This window comes from Papio anubis, chromosome 1 (genome assembly GCF_008728515.1).
Source record: "Papio anubis isolate 15944 chromosome 1, Panubis1.0, whole genome shotgun sequence".
NCBI lineage: Eukaryota > Metazoa > Chordata > Mammalia > Primates > Cercopithecidae > Papio > Papio anubis.
In genome coordinates this window covers 163,193,178-163,203,109 of record NC_044976.1, presented here as the reverse complement: position 1 = coordinate 163,203,109, position 9,932 = coordinate 163,193,178, and positions in this window count along the sequence as shown.

Sequence of the window (9,932 nt, the reverse complement as noted above, 5' to 3'; positions counted from 1 at the left end):
ATTTCATCATTCAGGTATGAAACTTAGAACTTATTATTTTTCCTGATTCTCTCCCTCCTTCCACCTTCCACTCCCCACCCTCCAATAGGCCCCAGTATGTGTTATTCCCCTCTTTATGTCCATGTGTTCTCATCATTAGCTCCCACATATAAATGAAAACATGCAGTATTTGGTTTTCTGTTCTTGTGTTAGTTAGCTAAGGATAATGACCTCTAGCTCCACCCATATACCTGCAAAGGACATTATCTCATTCTTTTCTATGGCTGCATAGTATTCCATTGTGTGTGTGTATGTGTGTGTGTGTGTGTGTATATATATATATATATATATGTATACACCACATTTTCCTTACCCAGTCCCTCATTGATAGGCATTTAGGTCGATTCTATGCCTTTGCTGTTGTGAATAATGCTGCAATGAATATACACATGCATGTGTCTTTATAATAGAATGACTCATATTCCTTTTGGCATATATTCAGTAATGAGATTACTGAGTTGAATGGTATTTCTGTCGCCTGAACTTTAAATAAAAGTTAAAAAAATGATAATCTCTTGCAGTTACATATTGGCAAACAGAGGTCTGTAAATAGTACATCCTAAATATAACTTAGCTTATTATTATTATTTTTTTTGGAAAAGCACCGAATTCAAGTTTATTTAAAGAAAAAAATTGTATGTCTCGTTTAGTAAATCTTAATACAATTTTCTACCATCTAAAGACATTATGGTCATCTTAATGAACTTGAGGTGGTATCTCATTATAGTTTTGAATTGTGTTTCCCTAATGATTAGTGATCTTGAGTATCTTTTTATGCATTTACCAGTGATTTGCCTGTATTCCTTGGAGAAATGTCTATTCAAGTCCTCTGCCCGTTTTTGAATTGGGTTGCTTGTGTTTTTGTTGGTGAGTTTTTAAGGGGTTCTCTCTATATTCTGGATATTAATTCCTTGTGAGATATATATTTTGCAAATATTTTCTTGCATTCTGTTGCCTTTTACTCTGTTGGTAGTGTTTCTTGATGAATACAAATTTTAAATTTTCATAAAGTACAATTTGTCATTTTTGCTGTTGTTGCCTGTCCCTTGGAGTCATACCAGATAAACTATTGCCAGATCCAGTGTCATGAAGTTTTTGCCCTATGTTTTCTTCTAAGAGTTTTATCATTTTAGATCTTACATTTGGTAATGGACCCATTTTTAATTAATTTGTGTATACGGTGTTAGATGAGAACTGAACTTTATTATTTTGCATGTGGATATCCAATTTCATAGTGTCATTTGTTTAAAAGGCTCATTGGATGGTTTTAGCACCCTTCTCAAAAATCATTTGACCATATATGTCAGATTTTATTTCTGGGTTATCTATTCTATTCCACTGGTTTTTATGTCTATCACTATGCCAGTTCTATATTGTTTTGATTGCTATAGATTTGTAGTAAGTTTTGAAATCAGAAAGTGTGAATCCTTCAGTGTTGTTCTTATTTTTCATGACTATTTTGGCTATTCATCATACCTTGAAACTCCATATGAATTTTAAGATGGGTTTTTCTATTTCTGCAAAACATGTCATTGGGATTTTAATAGGGGTTGCATTGACTCTGTAGTCACTTTGAGTAGCATTGGCGTCTTAACAAAATTATCATTCAAGATGTTAACATGGAATTTACTTTTATTTATTTGTCTTTAATTTCTTTCTGAGATGTTTTGTAGATTTCAATGTGCAGGCCTTTCACCTTCATGTTTAAGTATATTCCTGAATATTTTATTTTTCATGTTATTGTAAATAAAATTTTCTTAATTTCTTTTTCAGATTGTTCATTTTTAGTGTATATAAGTTCAACTGTGCCAGGTGTGGTGGCTCAGACCTATGTTCTCAGCAATTTAGGAGGCTGAGAAATGAGGATCTTATGAGGTCAGGAGTTAGAGACAAACCTGGACAAAATAGCTAGACCTCTGTCTCTACAAAAGAAAAAAATAAATAAAAAAAACAGCTAGGCATGGAAGCACCCTCCTGTAGTCCTAGCTACTCAGGAGGCTGAGGCAAGAGGATCCCTAGAGCTCAGGAATTCAAGGCTGTAGTGAGCTGTGATCATGCCACCACACTCTAGCCTGGCCTACAGAGCGAGACCTCATCTCTGAAGAAAAAGAAAAAAGCAACTGATTTTTATGTGATATCATTGTATTTTGCTACTTTGCTGAGTTTGTTTATTAGCTCTAATAGATTTTTTTAAAAATTTTTTAGTTTTTTTTCCTATAAGATAATATTATCTGGTTGCAGATGACGTGCAACCAGATGATATAATCCTCTTTTAAATTTACTAAATTTTTTCCAGTTTAGATGCCTTTTATTTATTTTTCTTTCATGATTACTGTTGCTAAGACTTTCAGTACTACATTAAATAGAAGTGACAAAAGTAGTAATCCTTGCATTGTCTTAAAGGAACACTATCAGTCTTTTATCATTGAGTAAAATGTTCATTGTGGGGTTTTCATATATGGCTTTTATTATTTTGAGGTAGTTTTCTTTTACACCTTGTTTATTTAGTTTTTTAGCACAAAAATGTTGAATTTTTCAAATGCTTTTCTGCCTCAATTGAGATGATCATATGGTTTGTTTTTCTTCATTCTGTTAATGTATATTATATTGATTTTTGAACTACCTTTGCATTCCAGAAATAAATCCCATTTACTCATCTTGTATACTTTATTCAATGTGCTGCTGAATTTGTTTTGCTTGTGTTTGTGGAGGATTTTTGCATCAATGTTCATACAGGATATTTGTCTGTAGTTTTTTTTCTTATAGTATCTCTGTCCGGCTTTAGTATTGGGGTAATGCTGGCCTTATCAAATGAATTAGAGAAGACAATATTGTCTTCAATGTTTTGGAAAAATTTGAGAGGGACTGTTATTAATTTTTCTTTAAGTGTTTGGTAGAATTCGCTAGTGAAGCCAACCGTTCTAGAGCTTTCCTTTGTTGGAAATTTTTTAAATTACTGATTCAATCTTCTTAGTAGTTATATGTCCATTCAGATTTTTCTATTTATTTGTAGTTTAGTCTTTTTAGGTTTTGTATTGCTAGAAGTTTTTCTGTTTTCACCTATGTTATTTAATTCATTATTGTACAATTTTTTTTGTACTCTCTTAGAATCCTTCTTGTCACTTCTATAGAATCAGCAGTGATGTTCCCAATTTCATTTTTGATTTCATTAATTTGTTTTTATCTTTTTATTATTAATTTCTTATCTATCTTATTCTTTACTTAGCTAAAGTTTAGCCAATTTTCTTAATATTTTCAAGAAATAAATTTTGGTTTCATTGATTCTCCATTATTTTTCTATTCTCTCTTTTGCTTATTTCTGCTCTAATCTTTATTATTCCTTTCCTTCTGCTAGCTTTGGGATTGTTTTTTTTTTTTTTTTCTGGTTTCTTAAGTAGTAAAGGTTGATTGATAACTTGAGATCTTTCTTTTTTTAATGCAAGCATTTATAGCTACTATTTTCCCCTTAGCACTGCTTTCACCACGTTCCATAAGTTTTGGTATGTTGTGTTTTCATTTTCACTTGTTTCTAAGTATTTGCTAATTTCCCTCGTGACTTCTTTTAACCATTGTTTATCAAAAAAAGTGTTGTTTAATTTCCACAAATTTGTGAATTTTCTAGTGTTTCTCCTATTATTGATTTCTAATTTCATCCATTTGTGACTGATGAAGATGCTGTACATCGTCACTGAAAATTCACTGAGACTCAATTTGTGGCCTAAGAGATGATCTATTCTGGAAAATATCTCATATGCACTGGAGAAGAAAGTGTGTTCCATTGCTGTTGGGTAGAGTGTTTTGTATATGTCTATTAGATCTAGTTGGTTAATTGTGTTATTCAATTGCTCTGTTTCATTACTTATCTTCTATGTGGTTGTTATATCTATATTTAGAGTGGAATGTTGAAATCTCCAACAATTATTAGAGAATTATTTATTCCTACTTTTGACTGTGTTAATTTTTGCTTCATATATTTTGAAGGCCTATTATTAGGTATGTAAATGTTTTTAATCATTATATCCTCACACCATATTGAAGTTTTTATTAAAATATAATATCCTAATTTATCTCTTCTGAATTTTTTGATTTATAGTCTATTTTGTCTGAAATTGGTACAGTCACCCCTGCTCTCTCTTGGTTACTATTTTCGTGGAATATCTTTTCCACCTTTTCACTCTTCACATATTTGTGTCTTTCAGTCTAAAATTAGTCCCTTTTAGATAGCATATAGTTACATCATGCTTTTTAATCCATTCTGCCAATCTCTGTCTTTTGATTGGAGATATTAATGCATTTACATCTAATGTAATTACAGTTATGAATACTTAACAATGGAGAAACATTCTGAGAAATGAATTTTAAGGCAATTTCATTGTTCTGTGTGACTGTAATTGACTGTACTTATGCAAACCTACATAGTATAGCCTGCTATACACCTAATCTATATGGTATTGCCTATTGCTCCAAGGCTATAAACATGTACAGTATGTTGCTGTATTGAATACTGTAGGCTATGTAACACAATGGTAAGTATTTGTATATCTAAACATACATAAACGTAGAGAAGGTAATGCATTACACTATGATGTTATAATGGCTATAATGTCACTAGGTGTTACACATTTTTCAGCTCCATTTTAATCATATAGAACCACTGTACCTGTGGTTCAACATTGATTGAAATGGCATTATGCATGACTGTACTAACAAAGAGGGACTTACTTTCTTCATTTTGCTACTTGTTTTCTATAAGCCCTAAGGCATTTTTGTTCTATTTCCCAAATTACTGTCTTTTTTGTGTTTAGCTGATTTTTTATACTGAAATGTTTAAATTTATTTCTCACTTCCTTTTGTTTATATTCTTTAGCTATTTTTTTTGTGATTACCATAAGTATTACATTTAATATCTTAAAGTCACAACAGTATTATTACATTTAATTTATACCAGCTTTACATTAATAGCATACAACAGATTTTCTCCTTTAACAGCTTCATCTCCATGCTTTTTAGTTGTTGACATCACAAAATTACATTAATTTTCATTCAGCTCTTCCATAAGTCCATTTTCACTTCAAAATACTTTCTAATTTTCCTTTTGATTTCTTTGACTTATAAGTTTTATAAGAGTATTATTTAGTTTCCAAATAAATGAAGATTTTCCAAAGACATTTCTGTTTTTTTTCTAGTTTAGTTTTATGGTATTCAGAAAACATGCTTTATAAGAATTGACTTAAGTGTATTGAGGCTTGTTTTATGGCTTGGATTATGATTTATATTGATAGGTGTCCTACATGTATTTGAAAAAGTGTAATTATTTGCTTATGGGTAAAATGTGCTATAAATGTCAACCAGGTCAATTTAGTTGACAGTGTCATCCAAATATTCTATATACTTAATGATTTCTGTCTACTTTTATCAATTATTGACAGAAAGAAATTAACATCTCTAACTATAATTGTAGATTTCTCTCTTTTTTATTGGAGTTCTATCAGGTTTTGCTCTATGCATTTTGAAGCTCTTGAACCACATCATTATATTCTCTTAAACAACGAACCACTTTAGCACTATGAAATGATCAGTTTTATCTTTGTAATATTTGTTGTTCTAAAATCAATTGTTTTGATCATAGCTTTCTTTGCACTGGTATCATCATGGTGTATATTTTTCATTTTGTTAATTTTAAATCATGTATATTTAAAGTTTATTGTTTGTCAACAGTATATAGTTGGGTCTTGTTTCTATATCCATTATGACAATACCTGCCATTAAGTGGTATGTTTAGACCATTTGCATTTAATGTGGCTTTAATGTTGTTAGATTTAAATCTATCATTTTGCCATTTGTTTTCTATTTGTCCATTTGTTTTTCTTTCACCTCTTTCCTTCTTTTGTCTGCCTTCTTTTTGATTAACCTTTTGTTTCTATTACATTTTCTTATTGGCTTATTAGCTATTATGCTTTGTATTACTCATTGTTGAGGATTTAGAGTATATGTTTTTAACTTAGTTTATTTTCAAGTGACATTACTTATAAGAGCCTTGCAACAGTACATTACCAAACTTTATAACTGATACTTCCATTTACCCCTCCCTGCCCTTTTTATTATTGTTGTCATACATTTTACTTTTATATGTGTTATAAATTCCATAATATATTTTTATTTTTTTTCCAAACAGCGCAGATATGATGGTGATTAATTCTTTCAGCTTTTGTCTTTCCCAAAAATATTTTTTTCTTTGTTTTTCTGAAATAGGGTCTTGCTCTTTCACCCAGGCTGAAGTGCAATGGTGTAATTATGTTTCACTGCAGACTTGAACTCTTGGGCTTAAACAATTCTCATGCCTCGGCCTCCTAAGTAGCTGGAACTATAGGTGTGCACCCCCATGCCCGCCTAATTTTTAAATTTGTAGTGGAAAGGAAGTTTTGCTATGTTGCCCAGGCTGGTCTTGAACTCCTAGCTTCAAATCCTTCTGCCTTGTCCCCCAAAGTGTTGGGATTACAGGGATGCACCACCATGTCTGGCAAAAAAACTGCTTTGGCTCTATTTTAATTATTTATTTATTTCTTAAAAGACAATTGTTTTGCTATGTTGCTTAGGTTGGCCTCAAATTTCAGGGCTGAATTATTTTGTCTCAATGTCCCAAGTACCCGGGGCTACCAGTATGTGCCACTGTGCCCAGCTTACCTTTACTGTTGAAAAACATTTTCACTGGAATAGAATTATAGAATGATGCTTTTTTCTCTCAATACTTTAAAAATGCTGTTTGCTTACTTGCATTGTTTCTAGTGAGAAATCTGCTGTCATCCTCATCTTTGTTTTTCTTTATGTAAAGTTCGTTTTTTCTTAAACTGTTTTTGATATTTTATTTTCAGTACTGGCTTTGACCAATTTGTTTTTGATGTGCCTTGCCATAGTTTTCTTCATTTTTTTGTACTTGGGTTTCATGGAACTTCTTGCAGATGTGCGGTTTTATAGTTTTCATCAAGTTTGGAAATTTTTCATTCATTATTTCTTCAAATGTATTTTCTATCCACCCCTTCCTGGAAACTGCAATTAAATGCATATTAGGCTACTTAAAGTTGTTCCATAGTTCATTTATGACATTTTTGAAAATTATTTTAGATGTTTTGTTTTGGAGAGTTTTAATTGTTATGTGTTCAAAATCACTAATGCTTAATAATCAGGATATCTTTTATGGTGTATTTCTTAAATCACATACATTGTACTTTTTATCTCTGAATATTTGATTTGGGTCTTTCTTATACCATTCCTATGTTGCTACTTATTTGTTTGAATATATGGAATGCGGTATTAATTTGTTTATGCTCTTATTCTATGATCTGCTTTATATTCTGGGTCAGTTTCAATTGATTAACATTTTTCTCATTATGAGTCGTGTTTTCCTACTTCTTTGCATATCTGGTAAACTTTTTTTTGATGCCAGACACTTTGAATTTGCATTGTTGAGTACCGCATGTTTTTGTATTCCTACAACTTTTTGAGCTTTGTTCTAGAATGCAGCTACTTAAAAACAATTTCATATTTTTGTGTTTTGCTTTTATGATTCATTATGTGGGACCAGAATAGTGTTTAGTCTAGGGCTAATTGTTTTCCACTATTGAAGCAAGACCCTTCTGAGTACCCTACTAATGCCCTGTGGATTAAATGGTTGTGCATTCTGGCTGGTGAGAGCTCGGTGTTAATGCCAGACACTGCTTTCTCTAATTTTTTGAGTGGTTTTTTCCCCCTGGCTTTGGATGGTTTCCTCACATGCATGTGTTGATCAGTATTCTGCTGAAAAAACAACCTTCTTCTGCAGGTCTCTGGAATTTTTTTTTTTTTTTTTTTTTTTGGTGCAGCTTTCTATTTTCGTATACTATGTCCTGAAAACTCTACCCATGTTGGTCTCCCCAGACTCTTGGTTTCATCTCCTCAACTCAGGAAGTTCTCTAGGCTGTACTTGCGTTCCTCTTCTTTGTTCTGAGGTCTGGATTATTTTTTTAAATCAACAAGCTGAGGCAAATTAGAGATCACCTTGATTGACTCCAATCTTTCAGGAATTGCTGTTTTTTATTGTTTGATGTCCAATATATCGAAGATCATTGTCTCATTATTTTGCTTGTTTTTGGTGAGTGACCATGAAGAAAAACTAAGCAGTAATAAAGGAGAGTGTGGAATCGGTTTGCATACATTACTTGAGACCCTCTTTGAATGATTAATTTGAAGATACACTGAAGGAATTGAGGGAGTGAGCCATGAGGCTACCTTGAGGAAGAACATTTGAGGCAGAAAGATAAGCAAATTTAAAAAGAGCAATAAGAGCATGACTGACTTGCCAAAAAATACTGTGGGAGTCAATGTAGCTTGAGACAGTTCACAGGACTGAGAGGATGAGAATAGAGACAGAACCAAGTGCTCAAATAATACTTTCTTCCTTTTAGGAAGAAAGTATTGTGGTTTTATTCTAAGTGTAATGAGAAGCTATTATAAGATTTTCAGCATTAGTGTATGTGTAAAAGAAAAATATTTAACATTTTGAAGGATAACATGTTGGATGCTGTGTAGAAAATTGATTGCAATGGGTCAAGAGAAAACGTAGATTTGGACAAGGGTAGTAATAAATGATACAATTATAGAATATCTGAAAGGAAGTGCTGATAAAATTTGATGGATTGGGTGGATATGAGGGAAAAAAAGGAATAAAGATTTATTTCCAAGTTTTTTGCCCAAATCATGATCTCATATACTAACACGGATAACAATGGAAAGGAAAGTTTTATTGAGGAAAATTGAGTTATGTTAAGTTTGAGATGCAAGTTGAAATGTCAGGTAGGCAGTTATTCAAATCTGGACACCAGGGAACAGATGGGATAGTTTAGAGTCCTCAGCATACACATGGCATTGTATGGAGATCAGTAGGAAGAGTGAGGCTAAATAAGTGCATGGACTGGTTCTGGTACATTTTAAACTTCAGAGGCTGAAGAATTGAGACTGAATCAACAGAAGACAAAGGAGTAGAAGCCAATGATATGGGGAAAAAACCAGGAAAGTATGGCATCCTGGGAGCCAAGCACAGAAAATACTTCAAGAAATAGTAAGGGGTCAACCATATCTAATGTTGCTGAGAGATTGAGTAAGATAAAAAGCAAAAATTGATGTTGGATTATTCAAAGTGCAGGTCTTCAGTGATTGTTTCTTATCCCACAAAGCCTGAAATCTTAGAGGTATTTCATTTATTAAATTAAATTTATAAGATTAAGATTCATGATGTGCCTTCATCCATTACCCTGAGGTTGAATGATAATTTTACTTTTCTTATATGTCTGTTTTTAAATCCAGAGATACTCCCTGTGTTTCATTTTTCACTCACTGGATTGTTAAAACTCAATATGGGAGCCAGTGCCTTATCATCTGAAGAATGATAGAGGATGTTCCCATAAGGTTTGCCCTGATAAATCTGCAGCTCCGTCTAGCAAGGTGAGGGGTAACCTAGTGGCATATGGGCTTACCTTGTGTCCAGGAACAAATCACCTTGTCTTGATCATAACCTAAAGTATGAAACCAGACTTATATTCAGAATTTGTTTCTTTATTTACTTTCAAATGTTAGCACACTAAATACGTACCCCCAAAAGATACTGGGAATTCATAAACACCCAAATATACAGTTTGGTAAAGACAATCTGCTTTTTACCCAGTTAAAGATACTTCACCACTTCTTGAGAGTAAAAATAATAAGAACAAAACTTCAAAATAAAATAATTATAAAGCCTATTTTCCTGTTTGTGCTTTTACTTTATTATTTATTTAAACACTAAAGAGGAACCTCAAAAGTAATGTCTATAAAGAAGCAAGTGAATTTAGTCAATACTTTATGTGCCTGATTCAACATGT